This window comes from Anomaloglossus baeobatrachus, chromosome 3, assembly GCF_048569485.1.
Source record: "Anomaloglossus baeobatrachus isolate aAnoBae1 chromosome 3, aAnoBae1.hap1, whole genome shotgun sequence".
Taxonomy (NCBI): Eukaryota; Metazoa; Chordata; class Amphibia; order Anura; family Aromobatidae; genus Anomaloglossus; species Anomaloglossus baeobatrachus.
In genome coordinates this window covers 677,500,083-677,506,226 of record NC_134355.1, presented here as the reverse complement: position 1 = coordinate 677,506,226, position 6,144 = coordinate 677,500,083, and positions in this window count along the sequence as shown.

Genomic DNA, 6,144 nt, shown 5'->3' with positions numbered 1-6,144 from the left:
TAGGATGATACACTGGTACAACCCCTTCCCCCTTCAAATTGTGTAACTCAAACTGACGATCAAGCAATCTCTAATAAAACACAACAATTAGATTGATGTAACCAGTGTTCTGTGCTGGCAAAAGTTCAATAGTCTTTAGTTTTTGGCCAGCTCCTGACATTTACACATCGGATGAAACGTGCCCCTGAGGAGAAGATCAGTTTTATAGTTATTTTTAGTTGCGCCCTAATGCCCAGAGGATTATTCACACCTCAAACTCCACTTGGACCCAAGGGTGGCTGAAAACTACAGTGACACTATTTATAAAGGAGGTTTCAACCTTTCACAATTGGCCCTATCTACATGTTGTAGGTACCATTACTATATGATAATTCCTGTTGTGTTTGAGTGTCCTGGCAAATTTTAGACCACTATGTTTGCTCCTGACAAGCCACAGCTATATACATACAGATGTATTCACACCAAAGAGTGGTGTTTAACCAATGCAAAGTCAAAGTTCTTCAGTAGGGTTACTGGATCTATGAGAAGGCCATGTTAGCTTCTGGAATCAACTGTGGGGCCAACTGCACTCTAATCGCTCACAGGAGAAGGCTTAGTTCAGACTTTATGGGGACCTGTAGACTTGTTCCAGTTCTCTCCTTGCTTTGGGCTTTGACCAAGTCTTAGGGCCACCAGACCTCGGTACTATCCTGACTACGAAAAGGGCAACTATAATGAGTCGGTTACCGTACTCTGTGATTGACTCCTTTGGACAATAGTCTCTCAAAATCTATGACTATTTCCTTCTCGAGTAATTCCTCTTAGTGGCTCTCAATCCCAGGACAATGCTCCTCAGGCCTTGGTCACTCCCTGCCTCTATCAGCACGTTCCTCCATAATTATCTAGGCCTAATAATTGTCATCCATATTATTACGTGGTTCTCTTCTTCTTCTACTTGGATCACATTATAATCCATAATAAGAAATGTTTATCTTAGATGATCTTAGGTTTATCGGGGATGATTTAGGAAAGCCTGCACTCGCAGGAGGTTGCACCCGATGGCCCTTGAGGTCCCTTCCAACTCTACCATTCTATGATTCTATGATTCTATCTTGACCCACTTGCTTAGTTTATTTTCTACATGTAATGTTTTTCCCAGACCAATTGTTTTCACCAAAATTTGAATGTTGGGGGTGACAGGGGCAATTGCCCCAGGCACTACAATCTAAAGGGGCACACATTTTTCCAATATTCCCTGCCACACGGTCTAATGATCCAGGACTCAACTGCACTGAGCTACAACTTCTTGAAGCAGCATGCGAGCACAGTGAGTGAGTGTCCAGTCAGATTGTCATGATCCAGGACCGGTATTCCCCACTCTAGAGTTTCCCAGACCCGTCTCAGGGTTTAGCTCTCATCAACCTTGTTTTGGTTTCAGGAGACACTATATCTGGTCTCTGAACCTGCATTCTAGTGCTGGTTATAGTTTTGCTCTGCAGCTTGTGACTGGCTCTGGTCAGATTTCCTGTTTGATCTGACTCCTTGTTACCGTGCCCTGTCCTGTACATTCCCCGTTGGTCTGTCTGTCCCAGTCCCTGACTTCCCACTCCTGTCATCATCCTCTTCCCTTGTTTGTGTCTCCTCAACCTCCGGTCTTGTCTTCTGTTCCCTGTGCCCTTTGTGTGCCCCTCTGCATACCTGATCTCCCGGCATCCAACCTCGGTTCTGTTTTCTGACCTGATCTTGATCCTCCCTCTGCACTGACTTGAGTTCCCGACTAGACCCTGACTGCTTGACTACTCTATTGCCCTCTAGTGGTTCGCCTGTGAACTACCTGCTGAAGTTACTCTGCTGTACTTCAGTCTCCCTTCTGTTACAGTGTTACTTTGACTCTCCTTCTCTACACTGCTGCCACCTAGTGGGAAATACACTGTACTGTTCTCACCAGCCCTTTGTACAGCGTGACAAAGATGTTATCTTTGCTGCTGCCTATGCAGAGTGTAGTAGCTAATGACAAACTCTTCTCAACTGATGAGCTCTGTATAGGCAGCAGCAGTATCAAATCCAGTGCACTGCACTGCACTGTGCTGTCCTACATCTTTCAACCTCTATTCCCACCAGTAATTTTGTGAAAACAGTAAAAAGAAACTGTCCCAAGCTTTAATATTATAAAAAATGTTATGTCTTGCTTACTTTTTCTAACCCTCGGTCTAGTTTAGGATTAGATTTAGAGACTAAAATTCTGATACTGTAATAAAGTAGTACAAATTAAAAAAATAAATAAAAAAAATAAATATATATATATATATATATATATATATATATATATATATATATATAGTACTGTGCAAAAGTTTTAGGTATGTAAACAATATTTCAAAGTATGAATTATTTCAAATATGGAAGCAGTAATAATTTATTAAGAAAATGCAAAGTGAGTCAACAAAAGAGAAACGTAAATCCCAACAGTATTTGGTGACTGCCCTTTACCTTCATCAATTCTTCTAGGTGTCTGGCACAAAGTCAGGGATTTTGGAGAGTTATGATCAGGTGAATGAGTAACCAATTATACCAAGTAGGTGATAATGATCATTTTCATATGTAGGTTGAAATACAGTCATTAACTGAAACAAAAACAGTTGTGTAGGAGGCTTATAACTGGTAGAGGAAAAGCCAAACTGTTATAAAGGTGAGGTTGTGGAAGACAGTTTTATATCTTACACCATGGCTATACTAAACACAGAAACAAGAGTCAAGGTAGTTATGCTGCATCACCAAGGTGTCTCCCATGCAAAGATTTCAAAGCAGACTGGGGTGTCAAGATGTGATGTTCAAGCTCTTATAAAAAAGAAAAACACTGAGTAATGGGCCACGTTGAGTAGGGTAGATGCAGGTTTCTGCCTAGGAAAGTTAGCGCTGCAGATGAAGGACACATAATGTTCCTGCCTTTTGATATTGACAGATGTCCAGCAGTGCCATCAGCCCAGAACTGGCAGCAATGATGGGGACAGCTACACTATCTACAGTCAGGAGAAATCTGTTCAGAAGTGGTCTTCATGCAAAAATTACAGCCAAAAACCAAAGCTTTGTACATTGAAACAAGGGCAATTGACTCACCTATGCACAAATACAAAATGTCAGCAGGATCCCTGGACTGAGGAGTCACTATTGTAAATATTTGGCTTTAGTTTGTTCCCCGGAGGCCGGGTCTCAATAATTAGGGTCTGCAGGAGCAGTGACGCATGATGGACGGTCCCAACAGTTTGTGGCTGTATTTTATCTAATGAGTTTGGATTTTGATCAGGATTAATGGTGTCCTTGTAGAGTGGCGCGGTGGGTAGTCATGGGCAAGGAATTTACTCCAGATGACCCAGCATGCTACATGAAAGCCGTGGTCCTGGCTGGGTGTGTGGACTTGTGTAGTGTAGGCCGTATCTCTTAGCAGACCGCAAGTTGCCGTTGCCTTCGGCAGGCCAGGACCGAATAATGGTTCAGACTGAAACGGAGACCACCAGTTTATTTTTGACAACAGTTATTTGGTCGATAGCATCTACAGTTCCTCAGTTAGAACTTCCCACATGAGATAGCGGGCACACAACTTTAACACAGTTCCAGTTCTACAGCTTATATTCAGACACAGTTTTAGTCCCCACTTCATTGTTCCCATAATTTCTGGTCCTGTTAGTCCCAGGACAACCCAGCTCAGTCCGTGAAAGTCACTATCCCGTATTCACAGCTCCACGTCCGTTCACGTTGTAAAGGAGTGGATACAGGGGGTCAGGTCACTAAGTCAGGAATGCAGCCTCATGGTCCTAGACACTTGCATGTGAAGGTCTCTTCTTGTTGTAGGAGATGGGGGTAGGTGATTTGAAATATTGTTAGTGACGATTTTTCGCTCACAGACGCTTGAGGGGACTCTGCTCGGGAAAGCCGACTTATATCATGAACCAGTTTCTCCGATCTGTTACCTCCTAGGCAAGGGGCCTTGTCATTATCGTCCCATCCTCTGGCTTTGGGCCACCTTGCTGGATGATCAATCTTTAGGTCGATGGTATCTCTTGATCTATGTCACAATCATCACTCTCGGATCACGCTATCTCACTCTGGTCTCCACTTTCCAGTTGCCACAAGTCACCCACTACATGCAGCCTTGATGGCCTTGTAAGGAGTTTGACCTATGGTTGTGTTTCCCTCCTGAAGATGCTGTGTAATGTAATGCATGATAGAGATAAGTGTTAGTAATATAAGATATTATACATGAGATATAGTGTGTAAAATGTAGCAGTGTTTATAATGTAATATGAAATGTTCCAGTATATTGTAATGTATACCAGTGATATGTAGGATGTGATAATACAGAGCATTATAATGTGTTTGTGTGTGTGTGTGTGTGTGTGTGTGTGTGTGTATAGAAATGTAGGTAAAAGGTCAAGTCTGCCCAGCAACAGGCTGTAGGGGCAGACAGAGTTAATTTTGGGATCAGCCCATAGGGGAAGGGTTAGCATGCAGGAAAAGAAACAGGATTCCTTCTAGTATGTCAGACAGGGATTAGTTTGCAGCTGTAGCAGACGTGATTCTGAGATCAGCAAGGCCGCATGACGTGGGTGTCCCTACAGCTAAAGGAGACAGGTGCTAGGAATAGCATAAAAAAGGAGGTGAAAGGTACATGAAGTATCCAATGTAGTTGGTTCAGCGTGGTAACCAGGAGAACTAGCAATTGGGGTAGTCGGTTCCTCATACAGGACGCTCAGCATCGGGACCCCAAACAGTCTACGATACGACTACAGAAGGTGAAGGGCCTGGTCACACAGTACGTGAGATGAAATGGGAACCCTGGGCGGAAAAGCATCAGTAGCGTGAGGCTAGGGTTTGACCATAGTGGCAACCTATATTCGTGGTAAGGAGAACTGGACGAGGAGTCACAGAAAGGGATGGAATGACTCTCACGGATGGTACTGTGAGGTTGCGTTGGGTGGTGATGAAACAGCCAGGACTAATGAGGACAGGAACGACTAGGTTGGAGGGAGTTGGAGCGAGTGTTGGTGGAAATGCTTTGTATTGAGCAAGAAACGTCCTAAAAGATGTGTGCCCGCTATTCCCTGTGTACTGTGTTTGTCAAGTTACAGTTAAGTAAAAGACTGTGTTTTAAGATGTGGTGGTCTCCTTCTGTGCTTAAATTAACATCTGGTCTGGGCCAGCCAAAACCATTGGCAACGTGTGACCTTCCCTCACAACACAAGTTCACCCGCCCAGCCAGTATCACCCCTGGTGGTATGGCGGGGCATGAGAGAACATCTATGACTACTGCCACGCTACAACCTCTGAGACTCTACGTCCATACTAGTCACGAGCGGGGCTCTATCTGAAGTTCTAGAAGGAACCGTCACTTACCCTGGAAACTAACTCCTCCCAAAGTGGGCTAGTCCTAATACTTAACTAGTTCTGACCCTGTAGTCTGTTGCTGGGCAAAACTCTCATACAGACATCCTACATATAACACGGCTATACCTTACATTATACCTACAAAATGGTATAGATTACACATGCAAACATTACTATACATCATACATTATGTATATCACAACACATCACATTATACATTATGTACAAATACGGATGACACAATTTACATCACAATACGATATGATTCAATAGGTGTCTTCAGGAAGGAATGTGACTGCCAGTCCACCTCCTTACATCCTCAATGCTGAGAAATACAAACAGATACTTACCCATCATGTGATACCATCAGGAGGACTTTGATTGGCTCCAAATTTATTCTTCAGCTGAACAACAACCCCAAACATCCAGCCAATGTCTTTAAGAACGAGCAGTCCTGGAGGTGATGATCTGGCCCCACAGAGCCCTGATCTCACATCATCCCATCTGTCTGGGATAAAGGCTCCAAACAAGCCTCATACACAGAAGATCGGGGGTCAGGTCTCCAAGATGTTTGGAATAACCTCCTGCCGAAATCCTCCCTAAACTGTGTACAAGTGACGAGTGTCACAAGAAGGTTCTTAGAAACATCAATGACTGTCTGGATCTGTTCAAACTACAGATTCTTACACTCCGCCTGATAACTTCTCTGATATTGTTGATCAGCAGAGGCAGATTCAGGTGTTGACTAACAGATTGGTAATTGCTGGTCAGCTTGTTAGTCTC